The 22,726-nt window shown below is 46.0% G+C and overlaps 1 protein-coding gene across 1 annotated transcript in view; it reads left to right on the forward strand.

Annotated features, from left to right (window-relative positions):
* The window catches only part of LOC122935130 (cytochrome P450 2K6-like), a 97,610-nt gene that overhangs the window by 60,908 nt on the left and 13,976 nt on the right, over nucleotides 1–22,726 (forward strand). The gene's annotated exons all lie outside the window — the stretch shown is intronic.

Raw genomic sequence — 22,726 nt, forward strand, 5'->3', positions numbered from 1 at the left:
AGGTAAGGGCTTACCTGTGCATCCTCGGACGGGTGAGTCTACCTTACTAAAGATGGCAGCCCGCATGTGTTTGCCGGCGAACACTGCGGACTGACCATAACTGCTTGTCAATTGTCCACATGATTCATTTAATTCTGAGCAAACATATCATAAAGTGTGGTACCATAAAAAAAACATGTGGAACCAGTTAAATGTAAATGCTGCTTATAGAAACATTTACACTTGGTACTGCTGCCTATTGCCGAGCCAGGTCCTGGTGATAAATGGCGTGGTACTATGTTCCCCAAGACTTGTGTACAGGGCATGCCATGTTGTACCAGAATCTGGAATCTGCATATATAAATTAGCCCTACCCTGATATAATATTAAGCAATTAAATATACTACCACCTAAGGATGAGAGAACCAATTTGGACCGAACCAAGTTCAGTCCAAACTTTGTAATTTTTCGGACAGCAGACAAACCCAAATTTTTCTGGGTTTGTTTCAGACAAATGCACTAAAACATTACAAACATCACACCTCAATAGACCATTTACATATTTTCAGTTTCCACAAGGTCCAATAAAATATTTTTTTTGAGGGTGCTTTGACTTTAATTAAGCAGCAAATATACATGATTACTGCAGCAATAGCCAAGGTGCGACAGCAATCTACCTGTGTGTGTTAAGTTGAAATTGAGCATTAGGCGTCAATCTTCCATTCTCCATTGACATATCAGTTTCCACACAGTCGCAGTTTTAAAAAATTTTTTGGGGGGGGGGGTGCTTTCAATTTAATTAAGCAACTTACTGCCACAATACCCACAGTGTGGCAGCAATCTACCTATGTGTGTTAAGTTTAAATTGAGCGTCACATCTTAATTGTTCATTTATGTCCTTTCAGTTTTCATATGGTCGTAATTTAATTCTCTTTTGAGGATGCTGTCAATTTAATAAAGTAGCATATATATATATAATTACTGCAGCAATTTGTGATGAGTAAAATTTTGAAAAATTCGAATCAGCTGCTTCACCCAATTTATTTTATTTTATTTGGTTTGTGCAAATGAAGCATTTCTTTGTAAGTAGTGGGTGCAATGACAGGGAACAGCGATTGCGCCGCTCACCGTTATTGTACCCCTCAGATACCATGTTCATAGCTGATCACGGCATCTGACATTAATATTACAATGCAAAATTTTTAAAAATTAAGAAAATCATACTTACCTCATCCATTTGATCGCGAAGGGCTAGCGGCCCTGATCTTGATTAATAAGTTAGTGGGAAATCTTGTACTGCCCGTGATGACATCACGTCGGCCAGCGTGGTGACGTCATATGTCACCGCACACAGGATTTTGAGTGGGATCTTCATCAAGATGACAGAGGCCGACTTTTCACACTCAAACTGATGAGGTAAGTATAATTTTTTTTTTCATTTTTACCGCTATTCAAGGAAAATCGATTCGTTACAACGAAGCACAAAAAAATTAGGCTTTGCAGCGAATCAAATTTTTCCTGAAAATCTACCTGTGTGTTAAGTTGAAATTGAGCATCAAGCCTTAATCGTCCATTCTCCATTGAGGCAGTCTGGGAAGAGCAGAGGAGTGTGGCCAAAGAACCTATCATGATAGAAGTGACTACGAGGTTGAGGACTCCAATGACGATTGTGTTCTAGTCAGGACCTGGGGGACGGATCAGGGTGCTGAGGAGGAGACAATATGAGAAGCAATAAAGAGCAGAAGTCACGTAGGCAAATAGAAAGGTCTATTGAACCTTATGAAGCGGCATCATCCCATCCAGTGGACAAACAGAGGTGGCAGCCAGCCACCACAGCAGTTCCCTCTGTAACACCCCAGAGTTGTGTTACTACACGCCTCTACCCTGCTACTATCTCCTAAGAGCCTTTATACTGTCATCAGATGTAATTTATATTATGCCCTCCACAAATGTGCATATAAATCTATGTTAAATGTAATTGTTCATGTAGTTTGCCTGGTTACCAGTAGGTGGCAGCAACACATTGGCAGAGACAGTTTAGTATATCTGAGGCTACTTTCACACTAGCGTTCGGGCGGATCCGTTCTGAACGGATCCGCTCATAATAATGCAGACGGAGGCTCCGTTCAGAACGGATCCTTCTGCATTATTTTTAGCATAGAACAGCTAAGTGTGAAAATAGCCTAGTACGGATCCGTCCAGACTTTCAATGTAAAGTCAATGGGGGACGGATCCGCTTGAAGATTGAGCCACATTGTGGCATCTTCAAACGGATCCGTCCCCATTGACTTACATTGAAAGTCTGGACGGATCCGCACGGATCCGCACGGCCAGGCGGACACCCGAACGCTGCAAGCAGCGTTCAGCTGTCCGCCTGTCCGTGCAGAGGCGAGCAGAGCGGAGGCTGAACGCCGCCAGACTGATGCAGTCTGAGCGGATCCGCCTCCATTCAGACTGCATCAGGGCTGGACGGCTGCGTTCGGGTCCGCTCGTGAGCTCCTTCAAACGGAGCTCACGAGCGGAAACCCGAACGCTAGTGTGAAAGTAGCCTTAGCTGGAATGGATTATTCCAGCTTAGCTCCCCCTCTGTGGAGAGAGTTGGCTGGTCCCACATCCTGCAGCATGGGTGGAGAAGGAAGTTTAGTCAGTGTTCCAGCCACCCCTGCCAGGGGAAGGCGGTGTGATAGTGTCCAGGAGCTCCCCTGCATAGGGAAGACAGCAAGGACCTAGTCTCGGCTGAGACTTGGCCATATTCCTAGTCTGAGCACCTTCAGCTCAGCTGGATGAGAAAAGCAGAAACTACAGACAACCTCCAGAGTTCCAGGAAGAAAGCATCCCCTGAGAATCCATATGTGAAATAAGTCCAGAGTCCTAAGAGAAGCCAATTCCTCCTCAGCTAGTCTGTCCCCACACAGAAGAAGGTACGAGATAAGTGCTGAAGCTAATCCTGCCACAGTTACAGTGCTACCAAGCAGACGTTTTATCCTGCAAGCTCCACATTTAAAGCAGAAGTACTCATTCCTGCCAATGATTGCCAAAACCTGCTGGGACCAAGCTGTATACCGCTTGGATAAAAGTTATTTCAAGTAAAGCAACGTTTGAACTTCATCTAAAGGCATGGACATCATTTATTCTGCCAAGTTCCTCTATTACTCGTACTATCACTACACTCAATTTTTTTTTGCAAGTGAGCCAGGAGCCCGGCCGTACCCAGGTAGGAGACACCGTGACACAACTCCCACAAAACTATAGAGACATTATAGGTAGGGATGAGCGAACTCGAACTGTATAGTTCGGGTTCGTACCGAATTTTGGGGTGTCCGTGACACGGACCCGAACCCGGACATTTTCGTAAAAGTCCGGGTTCGGGTTCGGTGTTCGTCGCTTTCTTGGCGCTTTTGTGACGCTTTCTTGGCGCTTTTTGAAAGGCTGCAAAGCAGCCAATCAACAAGCGTCATACTACTTGCCCCAAGAGGCCATCACAGCCATGCCTACTATTGGCATGGCTGTGATTGGCCAGAGCACCATGTGACCCAGCCTCTATTTAAGCTGGAGTCACATAGCGCCGCCCGTCACTCTGCTCTGATTAGCGTAGGGAGAGGTTGCGGCTGCGACAGTAGGGCGAGATTAGGCAGATTAACTCCTCCAAAGGACTTGATTAACTGATCGATCTGCAGCTGTGGATCATTGAGCTGCTGATCCTCAATTGCTCACTGTTTTTAGGCTGCACAGACCGTTTGTCAGTCTCATTTTTCTGGGGTGATCGGCGGCCATTTTGTGTCTTGTGGTGCGCCAGCACAAGCTGCGACCAAGTGCATTTAACCCTCAATGGTGTGGTTGTTTTTTGGCTAAAGCCTACATCAGGGTGAAGCTGTCACACCAAGTGCATTTAACCAGCAATAGTCTGTTCATTTTTTGGCCATATACAAAATCAGGGGCAAGCTGTGCCTGTCACCAAGTGCATTTAACCCTCAATGGTGTGGTTGTTTTTTGGCTAAAGCCTACATCAGGGTGAAGCTGTCACACCAAGTGCATTTAACCAGCAATAGTCTGTTCATTTTTTGGCCATATACAAAATCAGGGGCAAGCTGCGCCTGTCACCAAGTGCATTTAACCCTCAATGGTGTGGTTGTTTTTTGGCTAAAGCCTACATCAGGGTGAAGCTGTCACACCAAGTGCATTTAACCAGCAATAGTCTGTTTATTTTTTGGCCATATCCCAGTCTAATTCTGTCACTAAATCCATACCGGTCACCCAGCGCCTAAATACTAGGCCTCAAATTTATATCCAGCTAAATCTGTCCCTAGTGCTGTAGCTGGGCGAGTTATTTAGTGTCCGTTCAAGCACATTTCTTGTTCTGGGTTGAAATACAATTCCCAATTTAGCAATTTCATAATTTAGTGGTTCCTGCTATATCAGAGCTATTTGAAATCTATCCCAAAAAGGGTATATAATATTGAAGGTGCACATTGGGTCATTCAGAATAACTTCACACACACCCGCTACTGTGTATTTCCAAGTCTAATTCTGTCACTAAACCCATACCTGTCACCCAGCGCCTAAATACTAGGCCTCAAATTTAAATCCCTCTAAATCTCTCGTTACCCACCGCTGTACTGTTGTTGCTGGGCAAGATATTTAGTGTCCGTCAAAGCACATTTTTTGTTCTGGGTTGAAGTACAATTCCCAATTTAGCAATTTCATAATTTAGTGGTTCCTGCTATATCAGAGCTATTTGGAATCTATCCCTAAAAGGGTATATAATATTGAAGGTGCACATTGGGTCATTCAGAATAACTTCACACACACCCGCTACTGTGTATTTCCAAGTCTAATTCTGTCACTAAACCCATACCTGTCACCCAGCGCCTAAATACTAGGCCTCAAATTTAAATCCCTCTAAATCTCTCGTTACCGCTGTACTGTTGTTGCTGGGCAAGATATTTAGTGTCCGTCAAAGCACATTTTTTGTTCTGGGTTGAAGTACAATTCCCAATTTAGCAATTTCATAATTTAGTGGTTCCTGCTATATCAGAGCTATTTGGAATCTATCCCTAAAAGGGTATATAATATTGAAGGTGCACATTGGGTCATTCAGAATAACTTCACACACACCCGCTACTGTGTATTTCCAAGTCTAATTCTGTCACTAAACCCATACCTGTCACCCAGCGCCTAAATACTAGGCCTCAAATTTAAATCCCTCTAAATCTCTCGTTACCGCTGTACTGTTGTTGCTGGGCAAGATATTTAGTGTCCGTCAAAGCACATTTTTTGTTCTGGGTTGAAGTACAATTCCCAATTTAGCAATTTCATAATTTAGTGGTTTCTGCTATATCAGAGCTATTTGAAATCTATCCCTAAAAGGGTATATAATATTGAAGGTGCACATAGGGTCATTCAGAATAACTTCACACACACGCTTCTGTGCATTTCCAAGTCTAATTCTGTCACTAAATCCATACCGGTGACCCAGCGCCTAAATACTAGGCCTCAAATTTAAATCCCTCTAAATCTCTCGTTACCCACCGCTGTACTGTTGTTGCTGGGCAAGATATTTAGTGTCCGTCAAAGCACATTTTTTGTTCTGGGTTGAAGTACAATTCCCAATTTAGCAATTTCATAATTTAGTGGTTTCTGCTATATCAGAGCTATTTGAAATCTATCCCTAAAAGGGTATATAATATTGAAGGTGCACATAGGGTCATTCAGAATAACTTCACACACACGCTTCTGTGCATTTCCAAGTCTAATTCTGTCACTAAATCCATACCGGTGACCCAGCGCCTAAATACTAGGCCTCAAATTTAAATCCCTCTAAATCTCTCGTTACCCACCGCTGTACTGTTGTTGCTGGGCAAGATATTTAGTGTCCGTCAAAGCACATTTTTTGTTCTGGGTTGAAGTACAATTCCCAATTTAGCAATTTCATAATTTAGTGGTTTCTGCTATATCAGAGCTATTTGAAATCTATCCCTAAAAGGGTATATAATATTGAAGGTGCACATAGGGTCATTCAGAATAACTTCACACACACGCTTCTGTGCATTTCCAAGTCTAATTCTGTCACTAAATCCATACCGGTGACCCAGCGCCTAAATACTAGGCCTCAAATTTAAATCCCTCTAAATCTCTCGTTACCCACCGCTGTACTGTTGTTGCTGGGCAAGATATTTAGTGTCCGTCAAAGCACATTTTTTGTTCTGGGTTGAAGTACAATTCCCAATTTAGCAATTTCATAATTTAGTGGTTTCTGCTATATCAGAGCTATTTGAAATCTATCCCTAAAAGGGTATATAATATTGAAGGTGCACATAGGGTCATTCAGAATAACTTCACACACACGCTTCTGTGCATTTCCAAGTCTAATTCTGTCACTAAATCCATACCGGTGACCCAGCGCCTAAATACTAGGCCTCAAATTTAAATCCCTCTAAATCTCTCGTTACCCACCGCTGTACTGTTGTTGCTGGGCAAGATATTTAGTGTCCGTCAAAGCACATTTTTTGTTCTGGGTTGAAGTACAATTCCCAATTTAGCAATTTCATAATTTAGTGGTTTCTGCTATATCAGAGCTATTTGAAATCTATCCCTAAAAGGGTATATAATATTGAAGGTGCACATAGGGTCATTCAGAATAACTTCACACACACGCTTCTGTGCATTTCCAAGTCTAATTCTGTCACTAAATCCATACCGGTGACCCAGCGCCTAAATACTAGGCCTCAAATTTAAATCCCTCTAAATCTCTCGTTACCCACCGCTGTACTGTTGTTGCTGGGCAAGATATTTAGTGTCCGTCAAAGCACATTTTTTGTTCTGGGTTGAAGTACAATTCCCAATTTAGCAATTTCATAATTTAGTGGTTTCTGCTATATCAGAGCTATTTGAAATCTATCCCTAAAAGGGTATATAATATTGAAGGTGCACATAGGGTCATTCAGAATAACTTCACACACACGCTTCTGTGCATTTCCAAGTCTAATTCTGTCACTAAATCCATACCGGTGACCCAGCGCCTAAATACTAGGCCTCAAATTTATATCCCGCTAAATCTCTCGTTACCGCTGTACTGTTGTTGCTGGGCAAGATATTTAGTGTCCGTCAAAGCACATTTTTTGTTCTGGGTTGAAGTACAATTCCCAATTTAGCAATTTCATAATTTAGTGGTTCCTGCTATATCAGAGCTATTTGAAATCTATCCCAAAAAGGGTATATAATATTGAAGGTGCACATTGGGTCATTCAGAATAACTTCACACACACCCGCTACTGTGTATTTCCAAGTCTAATTCTGTCACTAAACCCATACCTGTCACCCAGCGCCTAAATACTAGGCCTCAAATTTAAATCCCTCTAAATCTCTCGTTACCGCTGTCCTGTTGTAGCTGGGAAAGTTATTTAGTGCCCGTCAAAGCACATTTTTTGTTCTGGGTTGAAGTACAATTCCCAATTTAGCAATTTCATAATTTAGTGGTTCCTGCTATATCAGAGCTATTTGAAATCTATCCCAAAAAGGGTATATAATATTCAAGGTGCACATTGGGTCATTCAGAATAACTTCACACACACGCTTCTGTGCATTTCCAAGTCTAATTCTGTCACTAAATCCATACCGGTCACCCAGCGCCTAAATACTAGGCCTCAAATTTATATCCCGCTGAATTTGAATACAATACATTGGGCCAAATAATATATTTGTTGTTGTGGTGAACCATAACAATGAGAAAAACATCTAGTAAGGGACGCGGACGTGGACATGGTCGTGGTGGTGTTAGTGGACCCTCTGGTGCTGGGAGAGGACGTGGCCGTTCTGCCACATCCACACGTCCTAGTGTACCAACTACCTCAGGTCCCAGTAGCCGCCAGAATTTACAGCGATATATGGTGGGGCCCAATGCCGTTCTAAGGATGGTAAGGCCTGAGCAGGTACAGGCATTAGTCAATTGGGTGGCCGACAGTGGATCCAGCACGTTCACATTATCTCCCACCCAGTCTTCTGCAGAAAGCGCACAGATGGCGCCTGAAAACCAACCCCATCAGTCTGTCACATCACCCCCATGCATACCAGGGAAACTGTCTCAGCCTCAAGTTATGCAGCAGTCTCTTATGCTGTTTGAAGACTCCGCTGGCAGGGTTTCCCAAGGGCATCCACCTAGCCCTTCCCCAGCGGTGAAAGACATAGAATGCACTGACGCACAACCACTTATGTTTCCTGATGATGAGGACATGGGAATACCACCTCAGCATGTCTCTGATGATGACGAAACACAGGTGCCAACTGCTGCGTCTTTCTGCAGTGTGCAGACTGAACAGGAGGTCAGGGATCAAGACTGGGTGGAAGACGATGCAGGGGACGATGAGGTCCTAGACCCCACATGGAATGAAGGTCGTGCCACTGACTTTCACAGTTCGGAGGAAGAGGCAGTGGTGAGACCGAGCCAACAGCGTAGCAAAAGAGGGAGCAGTGGGCAAAAGCAGAACACCCGCCGCCAAGAGACTCCGCCTGCTACTGACCGCCGCCATCTGGGACCGAGCACCCCAAAGGCAGCTTCAAGGAGTTCCCTGGCATGGCACTTCTTCAAACAATGTGCTGACGACAAGACCCGAGTGGTTTGCACGCTGTGCCATCAGAGCCTGAAGCGAGGCATTAACGTTCTGAACCTGAGCACAACCTGCATGACCAGGCACCTGCATGCAAAGCATGAACTGCAGTGGAGTAAACACCTTAAAACCAAGGAAGTCACTCAGGCTCCCCCTGCTACCTCTTCTGCTGCTGCCGCCTCGGCCTATTCTGCTGCTGCCGCCTCGGCCTCTTCCTCCGCCTCTGGAGGAACGTTGGCACCTGCCGCCCAGCAAACAGGGGATGTACCACCAACACCACCACCACCACCTCCGTCACCAAGCGTCTCAACCATGTCACACGCCAGCGTTCAGCTCTCCATCTCACAAACATTTGATAGAAAGCGTAAATTCCCACCTAGCCACCCTCGATCCCTGGCCCTGAATGCCAGCATTTCTAAACTACTGGCCTATGAAATGCTGTCATTTAGGCTGGTGGACACAGACAGCTTCAAACAGCTCATGTCGCTTGCTGTCCCACAGTATGTTGTTCCCAGCCGGCACTACTTCTCCAAGAGAGCCGTGCCTTCCCTGCACAACCAAGTATCCGATAAAATCAAGTGTGCACTGCGCAACGCCATCTGTAGCAAGGTCCACCTAACCACAGATACGTGGACCAGTAAGCACGGCCAGGGACGCTATATCTCCCTAACTGCACACTGGGTAAATGTAGTGGCAGCTGGGCCCCAGGCGGAGAGCTGTTTGGCGCACGTCCTGCCGCCGCCAAGGATCGCAGGGCAACATTCTTTGCCTCCTGTTGCCACCTCCTCCTTCTCGGCTTCCTCCTCCTCTTCTTCCACCTGCTCATCCAGTCAGCCACACACCTTCACCACCAACTTCAGCACAGCCCGGGGTAAACGTCAGCAGGCCATTCTGAAACTCATATGTTTGGGGGACAGGCCCCACACCGCACAGGAGTTGTGGCGGGGTATTGAACAACAGACCGACGAGTGGTTGCTGCCGGTGAGCCTCAAGCCCGGCCTGGTGGTGTGTGATAATGGGCGAAATCTCGTTGCAGCTCTGGGACTAGCCAATTTGACGCACATCCCTTGCTTGGCGCATGTGCTGAATTTGGTGGTGCAGAAGTTCATTCACAACTACCCCGACATGTCAGAGCTGCTGCATAAAGTGCGGGCCGTCTGTTCGCGCTTCCGGCGTTCACATCCTGCTGCTGCTCGCCTGTCTGCGCTACAGCGTAACTTCGGCCTTCCCGCTCACCGCCTCATATGCGACGTGCCCACCAGGTGGAACTCCACCTTGCACATGCTGGACAGACTGTGCGAGCAGCAGCAGGCCATAGTGGAGTTTCAGCTGCAGCACGCACGGGTCAGTCGCACTACAGAACAGCACCACTTCACCACCAATGACTGGGCCTCCATGCGAGACCTGTGTGCCCTGTTGCGCTGTTTCGAGTACTCCACCAACATGGCCAGTGGCGATGACACCGTTATCAGCGTTACAATACCACTTCTATGTCTCCTTGAGAAAACACTTAGGGCGATGATGGAACAGGAGGTGGCCCAGGAGGAGGAGGAGGAGGATGAGGAAGAGGGGTCATTTTTAGCACTTTCAGGCCAGTCTCTTCGAAGTGACTCAGAGGGAGGTTTTTTGCAACAGCAGAGGCCAGGTACAAATGTGGCCAGCCAGGGCCCACTACTGGAGGACGAGGAGGACGAGGATGAGGAGGAGGTGGAGGAGGATGAGGATGAAGCATGGTCACAGCGGGGTGGCACCCAACGCAGCTCGGGTCCATCACTGGTGCGTGGCTGCGGGGAAAGGCAGGACGATGACGATACGCCTCCCACAGAGGACAGCTTGTCCTTACCCCTGGGCAGCCTGGCACACATGAGCGACTACATGCTGCAGTGCCTGCGCAACGACAGCAGAGTTGCCCACATTTTAACCTGTGCGGACTACTGGGTTGCCACCCTGCTGGATCCACGCTACAAAGACAATGTGCCCACCTTACTTCCTGCACTGGAGCGTGATAGGAAGATGCGCGAGTACAAGCGCACGTTGGTAGACGCGCTACTGAGAGCATTCCCAAATGTCACAGGGGAACAAGTGGAAGCCCAAGGCCAAGGCAGAGGAGGAGCAAGAGGTCGCCAAGGCAGCTGTGTCACGGCCAGCTCCTCTGAGGGCAGGGTTAGCATGGCAGAGATGTGGAAAACTTTTGTCAACACGCCACAGCTAACTGCACCACCACCTGATACGCAACGTGTTAGCAGGAGGCAACATTTCACTAACATGGTGGAACAGTACGTGTGCACACCCCTCCACGTACTGACTGATGGTTCGGCCCCATTCAACTTCTGGGTCTCTAAATTGTCCACGTGGCCAGAGCTAGCCTTTTATGCCTTGGAGGTGCTGGCCTGCCCGGCAGCCAGCGTTTTGTCTGAACGTGTATTCAGCACGGCAGGGGGCGTCATTACAGACAAACGCAGCCGCCTGTCTACAGCCAATGTGGACAAGCTGACGTTCATAAAAATGAACCAGGCATGGATCCCACAGGACCTGTCCGTCCCTTGTCCAGATTAGACATTAACTACCTCCCCATAACCATATATTATTGGACTCCAGGGCACTTCCTCATTCAATCCTATTTTTATTTTCATTTTACCATTATATTGCGATGCTACCCAAAGTTGAATGAACCTCTCCTCTGCCTGTGTGCTAGGCCTAAATATATGCCAATGGACTGTTGCAGTGGTGGCTGACATGAAGCCTGATTCTCTGCTATGACATGCAGACTAATTCTCTGCTGACATGAAGCCAGATTGTCTGTTACGGGACCTCTCTCCTCTGCCTGGGTGCTGGGCCTAAATTTATGACAATGGACTGTTGCAGTGGTGGCTGACGTGAAGCCTGATTCTCTGCTATGACATGCAGACTGATTCTCTGCTGACATGAAGCCAGATCCTCTGTTACGGGACCTCTCTCCTCTGCCTGGGTGCTGGGCCTAAATTTATGACAATGGACTGTTGCAGTGGTGGCTGACGTGAAGCCTGATTCTCTGCTATGACATGCAGACTGATTCTCTGCTGACATGAAGCCAGATCCTCTTTTACGGGACCTCTCTCCTCTGCCTGGGTGCTGGGCCTAAATTTATGACAATGGACTGTTGCAGTGGTGGCTGACGTGAAGCCTGATTCTCTGCTATGACATGCAGACTGATTCTCTGCTGTCATGAAGCCAGATTGTCTGTTACGGGACCTTTCTCCTCTACCTGGGTTCTGGGCCTAAATTTATGAAAATTGACTCTTACAGTGGTGGGTGACGTGAAGCCTGATTCTCTGCTATGATATGAAGACTGATTCTCTGCTGACATGAAGCCAGATTGTCTGTTACGGGACCTTTCTCCTCTGCCTGGGTTCTGGGCCTAAATTTATGAAAATTGACTCTTACAGTGGTGGGTGACGTGAAGCCTGATTCTCTGCTATGATATGAAGACTGATTCTCTGCTGACATGAAGCCAGATTGTCTGTTACGGGACCTTTCTCCTCTGCCTGGGTTCTGGGCCTAAATTTATGAAAATTGACTCTTACAGTGGTGGGTGACGTGAAGCCTGATTCTCTGCTATGATATGAAGACTGATTCTCTGCTGACATGAAGCCAGATTGTCTGTTACGGGACCTTTCTCCTCTGCCTGGGTTCTGGGCCTAAATTTATGAAAATTGACTCTTACAGTGGTGGGTGACGTGAAGCCTGATTCTCTGCTATGATATGAAGACTGATTCTCTGCTGACATGAAGCCAGATTGTCTGTTACGGGACCTTTCTCCTCTGCCTGGGTTCTGGGCCTAAATTTATGAAAATTGACTCTTACAGTGGTGGGTGACGTGAAGCCTGATTCTCTGCTATGATATGAAGACTGATTCTCTGCTGACATGAAGCCAGATTGTCTGTTACGGGACCTTTCTCCTCTGCCTGGGTTCTGGGCCTAAATTTATGAAAATTGACTCTTACAGTGGTGGGTGACGTGAAGCCTGATTCTCTGCTATGATATGAAGACTGATTCTCTGCTGACATGAAGCCAGATTGTCTGTTACGGGACCTTTCTCCTCTGCCTGGGTTCTGGGCCTAAATTTATGAAAATTGACTCTTACAGTGGTGGGTGACGTGAAGCCTGATTCTCTGCTATGATATGAAGACTGATTCTCTGCTGACATGAAGCCAGATTCTCTGTTACGGGACCTCTCTCCTCTGCCTGGGTGCTGGGCCTAAATTTATGACAATGGACTGTTGCAGTGGTGGCTGACGTGAAGCCTGATTCTCTGCTATGACATGCAGACTGATTCTCTGCTGACATGAAGCCAGATTCTCTGTTACGGGACCTCTCTCCTCTGCCTGTGTGTGTGCTGGGCCTAAATATATGCCAATGGACTGTTGCAGTGGTGGCTGACGTGAAGCCTCATTCTCTGCTATGACATGCAGACTAATTCTCTGCTGACATGAAGACAGATTCTCTGTTACGGGACCTCTCTCCTCTGCCTGGGTGCCGGGGCCTAAATATCTGAGAATGGACTGTTCCAGTGGTGGGTGACGGGAAGCCAGATTCTCTGCTATGGAACCTCTCTCCAATTGATTTTGGTTAATTTTTATTTATTTAATTTTTATTTTAATTCATTTCCCTATCCACATTTGTTTGCAGGGGATTTACCTACATGTTGCTGCCTTTTGCAGCCCTCTAGCTCTTTCCTGGGCTGTTTTACAGCCTTTTTAGTGCCGAAAAGTTCGGGTCCCCATTGACTTCAATGGGGTTCGGGTTCGGGACGAAGTTCGGATCGGGTTCGGATCCCGAACCCGAACATTTCCGGGATGTTCGGCCGAACTTCTCGAACCCGAACATCCAGGTGTTCGCTCAACTCTAATTATAGGCCATTACACCACTCTGGAATTCCTAATCTGGGATGTGCATTATAACACCTTGGTAGGGCCCTGGGATGGTACCCTGCGCTCGCTGCAATTGGCGTCACGACAAATACAATATATTATATACCTGACTCTGCATTAAAGTGGTGTCAACGTACCCATTCCTGGTCACTGCACCTCCTTCTTCTGGTCCCCTTTGCAGCAGCCAGGCCGCATCCACAAGCAGTATGGTGTCTTTCACATCATCCCTTTCCACTTCTCCTGCTCAGACTCTTCCTCGTCCGCTCCATCATCAGCAATTGGTAAAAGAATGCGTGGCCAGGAAACAACTCTACGTGCCCAGCAACCGGACTGTGTGCAAGCTTAAGTCGCTAATAGTGTAGTTGCTGCCATACCATTTAATCTGCTGCCTTTAGGGAGCTAATGGTGTGCGCTCAGCCTCGCTGGAAGATTCCTAGTCAGCATTATTTCTCCCAAAAGCCATCCCTGCCTTGTACTTTCATGTACCAGACAACGTGGGCCACTCCCTGCGATTATCGCTTTGCGTCAAGGTTCACACTATGGTGGACACCTGGAGCACTTCTTACGGACGGGACAGTACATGTCTTTCACGGCCCACTGGGTCAATGATTTTTACGGCAGAGACAAGGCAGTACACTGGCAACGAGGCCAGGTCCTTTTGACCCCCCATTATTGTGTCGGCATGGATTCCACACCAGGCACTTATCTGCCTCCTCCATGGACACGTTCCCATTCCCAACAGCAGATGGGCACAGGGTCGCTCGCACTACCCCTTCTTCTTATCATGTGTCAGGTCAAGCATTGCCACGCCACGTTGGAGCTGATCAGCCTGGAAGAGAGTAGCCACACCGGTGAGCGGTTGCTCAAGTACATCAAGCAGCAAACATCCCAAATGACTCCAACTAGGCAAGGTGGTCGGCGACAATGGGCACAACATTGTGGCCGCCCTGAACCTGGGTGAAATAACAGATGCTCCCTGCATAGTGCACATCAACAACCTTTCTAAATAAGAACACTGGCTTGCGCAAAGTCCAGGAGACTGTCCAACAGGGGCATTGCAAGGTTAAAACATTTGGGGGCCTAGGCCCCTCATGTTTTGTCCTAGGCCCCAAATGTTCTGCCTGCTAGGTAGATAAAACTGTATTGTCCTCCTCAGGACAGCAATACAATTGAGTCTAATGCAGTGAAAGATCTGAAGGACCTGTGATGACATCACAGTTCATGTGACCAGTAAAACAGTCAGTGGTTGAGAAGGACCTGTGATGATGTCACCATCATGTGACCAGTGCAGGAGAGGGTGACAGTGAAGAGGAGAAGACCTGGGGGGAGAAGCTGTGATGGTGTCTCCTACATGAGGAGAGGTAAGTGAAGGGAGAGGCAGAACAATGCTGGGAGTTGTGGTTATTTAACTGGGACTGTATGTTAGGGTTGAAGGGAGGGATGTTATTTACATGGAACTGTGTGTTGTAGGTGGCTGGGGAGGGGGTCATGCTATTTACATGGGACTGTATGCTGATGGTGGCTGAAGGAGGGAGTGATATTATTTACATGGGACTGTATGTTGGAGGGGGCAGGGGGAGGGAGTGATGTTACTTACATGAGACTGAATGTTGGAGGGGGCTATGGCAGGGTGATGTTATTTACATAGGGCTGTATGTTGAAGGTAGCTGTAGGAGGGGAATGTGTTATTTACATGGGACTGTATGTTGGAGGTGGCTATGGGAGGGAGTGATGTTATTCACATGGGACTGTATGTTGAAGGGGGCTGGAGGAGGCAGTGATGTTATTTAAATGGGACTCTATGTTGATGGCGGCTGTGGGAGGGGGGAATGATCTTATTTAAATGGGACTCTATGTTGATGGCGGCTGTGGGAGAGAGTGATGGTAGTTACATGGGACTGAATGTTCAGGGGGTGATGTTTACATGGGATTGAATGTTGGAGGTGGCTGGGGATGGGGTGATATTATTTACTTGGGACTGTATGTTGAAGGCGGCTGGGGGAAGAGGTGATGTTATTTATATGGGACTGTATTTTGGAGGGGGCTGTAAATAGAGAGGGATGTTATTTACATTGACTGCATACTGGAGGGGGCTGGGGAGATGGGGAGGAGGTGAGGTTATTTACATGGGACTCTATGACAGAGGGAGAGAAATAGTGTTATTTACATGGGACTGTATGTTGGAGGGGCTGAAGGGAGGAGAGTGATGTTATTTACATAGGACTGTATTTTGGAGTGTGCAGGAGAGATGGTGTGATGTTATTTACATGGGACTGTATGGTGGAGGGAGGAATATAACTACAGGGGGCACTGCAAATCCAGGGGACATTATAGGCATTCTTATTACTACTGGGGGTTCTATAGGCGGGACTTAAGCTCCACCTTATTTCTACTTAGAGCACTATTACTACTGAGGGTTCTGTAGATAGCTTTATTACCACTGGGGGAACAATAGGGGGCCTTTTTTCTACTGGGGGTTCTGTGAGGGTATTATTAATACTGGAGAGCTCTTCAACTAATGGGGGCACTCTTGGGGAGCGTTATCACTGTTGGAGGAACTGTAGGGGGCAGTATTACTAATGGGGCATTCTAGAAGGGAATTACTATTGGTAGGACTTTGAGGAGCACTATTACTATGGGGGACACTCATATTTCTTCAGGATAGTATTTGGGGGTATTGGGGAGCACAGCGAGCAGCAGGATAACACTGTGGGGACTCCAGGTGTGGAGATGATGATAGAAATGGGAGAAAGCTAAGATGTCTGTGTGTCACACTCTGCAGAGACGAGGCGCGGCTGAAAGTAGTTGCTCAGATCAAATGGAGAAGATGATGACAGAGAAGATCTGCATCAGAGGAGACGTCACTTGGGAGGCTCTGGATGTGAGAGGTATGTGCTGCTGTGCTGTATAGCAAGTACAGCAAAATGCGGTGTGTGGGGGGAGGGGGGGAGACTTAGAGAACTGGGCCATATTCATTGGGGCTTGGGCCCCGGATCTTTAGACCCTAGCAACCCCCCTGCTGTCCAAGCACTTCAGCGACTTTTACCTGGTGAGGAACGCTCTCATGGACATGCAGCGACATAACAGCCTGCTGTTACACTGCTTAATCCGCAAGGATAACACTGTGTGTGTTTTAAACATCATCTGCCCCCGATGAGGGACATGCTGGCGTGGTGTCTTTTTAAAAATACTGCAAGTAAATGCACATTTCACAGTGTTAACAAACAGCTATGTATGTCAGTGTCACTCAGACATCATTTACTGTTGCTGTCATTGTGTGCCAGATCTTGGGGAGGGGGAGAGGGGGAAAAAAATCCCAAAAATGATTAGTCCTAGTAGGCTAGAGAGGGTTATATACCAACTTTCTGGTCAACTGGAGCAACTTCGGTTCAGCCCAAACCGATTCGGGGCAGAACTGAACTTTTTTTTAAATTTCAGCGAACCAGACCCGAAATTAATCTCTACTGGTTCTCTCCTCTACTGCCAATATACTGTGACTCGATAATACCACTATAAAGTGGCAGAATTACACCACCATACCATGACTGAATAACACCATCAAACCATGATTAAATTTGCCACCGTACTGTGACGGGATAACACCACCATTCCATGACTAAACAACATCATCATACCATGACTGTATTATACCACCGTACTATGACTATACAACATCGCCATTTTGTGACTTAATTATACCACTATACTGTGACTGGACAGCACCACCATACCAAGACTGAATCGTAGCCACCATACAGTGACTAGACAACACTGCCATAGAGTAACTGAATTATACCACCATGCGCTGACAATTATGCCACCATTATGTGACTGCATTATACCATCGTACTGTGACTGAGCCTTGCAGCCTCTGCCCTCCTGCTTGCATTGCAGCCTGTGCAACCTCAAACCTCTGTCCATCCAGAGTATTTTGCTGTGCGGTCTGGACCTTCCCCAGTTCCCTGTGAGTATATTGCACTGGATTGTGCAACATCCAACCCCTCATTGCCCCAGGCTTTTCAGTTTAAATATTTAACAATCCCCCCACCCACCCATCATCAAGCATGTACTGTGCATTGCAACACTCTCCCAGCTCCAACCTGAGCTTAATGCATTTTGGCCAATACAACCTGAGTTCATCTTGACACATAATGTGTTCTTATTTGACGGGAAGATCTTCCACCAGCTCAGGGGAGTCGCAATGGGTAGCCCGTGTGCCCCTACTTTTGCGAATCTCTTCCTGGGCTGGTGGGAGAGGGAACAGGTTTTTTCGGACGATATGGAGCATTTTACTGTAGCTATCCCCCTGTGGATCAGGTACATTGATGATGTGCTGATCCTCTGGGGGGCTAGCACTACTTTGTTCCAGGAATTTGTGGCTGCTTTGAACAACAACGAGTTGGGTTTATTTTTCACCCCAGAAATCAATGAGAGTCAGATCTCTTTCCTTGATTTGACCATTGCGCTCAATACTTCTGGGGACATTGTAACCAGTATGTATAGAAAATCTACTGCTACAAACAGTTTATTAAGATGGGAAAGTGGTCATCCCAAAGCTCTCAAAAGAGGTATTTCTAAGGGGCAATATTTAAGAGCCCGTAGGAATTGCTCCCAACTGTCGGATTTTAGAAAAGCTGCTGCTGACTTGCAGGACAGATTCCTATCTCGAGGATATCCTTCCAAACTACTTAAACAAGCCTACCAACATTCCCTGAGCTTGAATAGAGATTCGCTATTATCCCCCAAACAAAATCCACAAGGGGTTGATAATGTGCGGATCATTGGGACATTTGATAGTGCCCATGATCAAGTACGTCATGTACTATCAGAACATTGGGATATTCTCAGATCCGACATTGGTCACCGAATCCCTGATAAACCAGCAATCACTTTCCATCGTAGCCAGAACTTACGTGACATTTTAGTGCACAGTATGTATCAGAGTCCGAAACAACATACTTGGTTACATAACCCTGTTTCAGGTACTTTTGACTGTGGGACTTGTAAGTTCTGTGGTTACATCAATAAGAACAAATCATTCACAGGAAACGTATCTGACAAAACTTTCTTTATTAGACCATTTGTGAACTGTAAATCGACTGGCGTGGTCTATTTGATGACATGTAAATGTGGCCTAAAATCCGTTGGGAAAACGATACGGGAGCTAAGACGACGTATAGGAGAACACGTGTCTGATATCAATAAATCCCAGGCTACACCGATCGCTCGCCATGTGGTTGAATGCCACCGTGGAAATGCTTCCTTTATCAAATTTCAGGGCATTGATTTAGTGAAGAAAACACAGCGAGGAGGGGATTTAGACCGCATTCTCCTACAAAAGGAGGCACAATGGATCTTTAGGCTTGGGACCATTAAACCCAATGGTCTCAATGATGCCATTTCCTTTGTTCCGTTTATTTGATGTGTCTTTTATCCATTCAAGAACATTATTGCTACCACTTGCTCCTCGGTACCATCATTAAATATACCTCTCCATACACTTCTCCTTATCTTTCTTTGGTAGATGATATTGACATGTGTGAAGTGTTGTTCATTATCTGGAGAAAGCTTTATACGCTACTGTTTTTCCCGTGTACTTATATACATATCATTTTTTTTTGGGCTACCTAATTTGCTCTACATGGGTAAATGTAGATATTCTCTTTCCATTAATGGTATATAAGAGTGACGGTATTATCTTATGATCGTTTACATTCTGGTCATAAGCCTATACGTTACCATCTGCCACCTCCACATTGTCTTTGTCACTGTTGTTCTGCTACTGATTGTTTAAGTTTCATGATCCCCCTTTTTGCTCTTTTATCACTGCTGCCGATCTATATATATGGTCGCTGTTTTAATTCCCTGCTACACTGTTACGATGCAGCGCTAGTGCGCTGACCTCCGGAACACATCCTTGTCCCGCCTCTGTTGTCAGCTGACCAGCCCAGTATGAAGAATTCATGTGATGGATTGGCTGCTGATAGGAGGCGTGTTTAAGGGGGCGTGGTGTCTGCCCTTTAAATCACGGCGTCTGGCTGGCCGCTTCGCGGCCATCACAGTGCCGGGGCTATGTTTGTGTAAAGCAGCACACTGTCTCCCACACCAGGATTCGGTGTTACTTAGTTAAATCCTTATGTAGTACGCCGATTCCCAGTTTAGGGGGTCGGCTTAGGTAGTTTGTGTGCAGTAGCTACGTTGGCTCCTGATGAAGTGCACCAACCAGCTACACGGAAACGCGTAGAGCCGTAGATCAGTGTGTTCAGGTCGGCTGTGTGTTGTAATGCACTATCACCGACACCAGCATTGCCCTGCGTTGTCTATGCACCTACATGGGGGCTAGTGTGTGAGGGACGGCATAGTGCACTGCCGCTCCTCTCACTAACCGTCACTGCCCAGTGAGACGCCTGTATGCTGCGTGTGGTATCTCCTTCATTATTTCTGGGAATTTGAATGTGGTGACATCTCCCAGAGGATATACCACACTTTCAGTATCCATTCCACCAGCATACATCTAGTTAATAGGCAGCACCTTGCCTTTCGGAGTACCGTATCCGACCACTAGTGCGGTGGTTTTGTATACATATATTGATAAGTCTGTTTTATCTTTAATTGGTACCCACAGTGTTCCTCTAATACACCATAGTTGTGAAGGTCACTGCTTCTACAGGATTAGGTACCCTATTTTAGATAGACGGCCCACTCAATTTTTTCACCCCACTCAATTTTCCACGATAAGCACTAATAAATAATTTATTATTTTTGCTCCATTTTAACGTCCTCTCCATTAAATATTTGTTCCAATACAACCTTTAGCCACAAAAGATTCTGCTGCGCAGCCTTTACTAGTTCCCTCTTATGGATTGTGTTCATATGTCCATACCTACATCCAATGTGCATAGCGGTATATGACTGCCCCTTGTGCTGTCCACCTTTCACCCTACTCTGAGGACTGTACCCTGCTGTGCTCCCAAAGCACCCCCCATTTTGTGTGTGATTCATCCCCTGTTCCCCATAAGGATGTCCAACTCCACAGCAGAGACTTACAGCAGGTCCTGCTCCTCTGCAATGAGTCTGGAGCTGCAGCTGAGGGCAAGTGAGTTGACTCAGCTTCTTTATCAGAAATGTATGCTCCACCGGGGGTTTAGAAAGAAGTTGTTGCTCCCAAATCAGCATTTTCTCACGTGACTTTGCTGCAGTGTAAAGGGAGCAGCATTGATCATCTCCTTTCCTCTTTGCCGTGGACCTCCCCCTCACCGATATAAACACCGTTCTTACTGGGAAGCCCAGCATGGAGGAGTTGTTAAAATGATTGCTATCACTTCATGAAACCCCTTGCAAGCTGCTACCCTAGGCACTGGACCCTCAGTGCCTAGGGACAAGGACAGACTTGGTCCGACTTTCATCTAGGGTGCATTTTTTTATTTTAACTGCAGTCATACAGTTTTATCTATATAAAGGATTATTTTTTCATAATCCCAAAAAGTAAAACCCCAGCAGCACATAATCTGCTCTAAGGTTATGTTTCGACGGGGTTGTCTTCAGCTGGTCTCCGGGCTGGTTCTCTGGTACTCAAGTCCAACCGAGTTTTTTTTTACATTTATATAATAAAGAAATACTTCTTAACATGTATGGATCTATCAATGTTATAAAGACCACATACTTTACTCGTTCACTTTTTAGCACTAATGTTGAGCGAATTGAAGTCCACAAAGTGCACTTCGATCTGAATTTCAGGATAAATTTGATTCGCCACAAAGCCGAATTTCCTCGTGCTTCATGGTAGCAAATCGATTTAACCTGAAATAGTGAAAACAACAAAAAAATCGAAATCAAACTTACCTGATCAATTTACTCGCGACAGACCAACCTCCGCCATCTTGCTTGAAGATTTCGGCCGAAATCCCGTGCATGGTGACGTATGATCTTCAAGCAAGATGGTGGCTGGCCCGTCACGAGCAAATGGATCAGGTAAGTATGATTTTTTTTGTCTTTTTTTAATTTGACACACTGTTATTTTATATGAGATGCCGCAATCATGTATGAACGCGACATCTGAGGGGAAGCCGGACTACGCCGGCGATACGCGTTGGGCATCTCTCATTCATACAGATCCACATCACCAGCCGCTCATACAGGTTTTGGCTCTCACTACTTGACCTTATTATGCTCTGCTTCTATTTATCAGTGGCCTTGTCTTACTCAACATTGTCTTTATGCTTTATAGGTTGATATTGTGTATAGCTGGTATATATTGTATGTCCTGATCTGTGGACGTTCAGTGGACTCTGCTTGTGTCGGTTTTATCCTGTTACCGACACATTGTATACAATTTTTTAATGTGTCTGTTTGTTGTTGTTGTCTAATAAACTTTATATACATTTTTATCCATGGATATTGTTGGATGTGCATTTATAGGGTGGTTCTTTTGACTCTTTCTTGGGTCTGTCTTGTTCTGTACCATTTTAACCCCCCCTTGCACTCCTTGGATTATTTGTATTTATTGGTGTGTATTTATTATGCATCTGAGGGGAGTGGTGCAATCACCACTACCTGTCATTGCACCCACTACTTACAAAGAAATGCGCTTCGTGATGAAGTAATTAGTCACAAAGCAAGTTTTTTTGTTAAATTCGGCAAAGCAGCTCAATCAAACTTTTCAATAATTCACTAGTTAGCACATTTGCCTTGTAGTGCTCAGATGTCCCGATTGAAGCTGAACATTGCGATCTCTGTATGAAGTTTGTGGGCTATATGGTGTGGTTGAGGGGTATAAAAAAAAAATTCCACAGAAAGAAGAGCTGCACAACTCCATGGGCGGTGTTTGGTTTTGTAGCTGAAACCAATTCATTTCAAAGAGGATGAGCTGCAATACCTGATGTGAAGCTGGCACCTTCTGGAGGCAAAGCTAAAACATCACAGGACCTGGTGCAGTTCAGTTCTATATGACTCCATCAGTAAAAACAAAAATGGCTTTTCCATGACATGCTGTATTCAGAGGTAATCAAGGGAAAATATATTTGTAAAACAATACTATACATTCCAGAGATTAGAAGGTCTGCTGTTCTAAAGTGTCATTTTTTCACTGCTATTTTTGAAAAAAAAATCGAGACCCCAAATTTTTTGAAACCCCATTCCAGGCCCCTAAATTAATCCAGACCTTACACCATACCCCCAAATTAAAGTAGTCCCAAAACAAGACCTCCTAAGCTAATATATATCCCAAACCAGAAC

The sequence above is a fragment of the Bufo gargarizans genome, chromosome 4, assembly GCF_014858855.1.
Source record: "Bufo gargarizans isolate SCDJY-AF-19 chromosome 4, ASM1485885v1, whole genome shotgun sequence".
Lineage (NCBI taxonomy): Eukaryota > Metazoa > Chordata > Amphibia > Anura > Bufonidae > Bufo > Bufo gargarizans.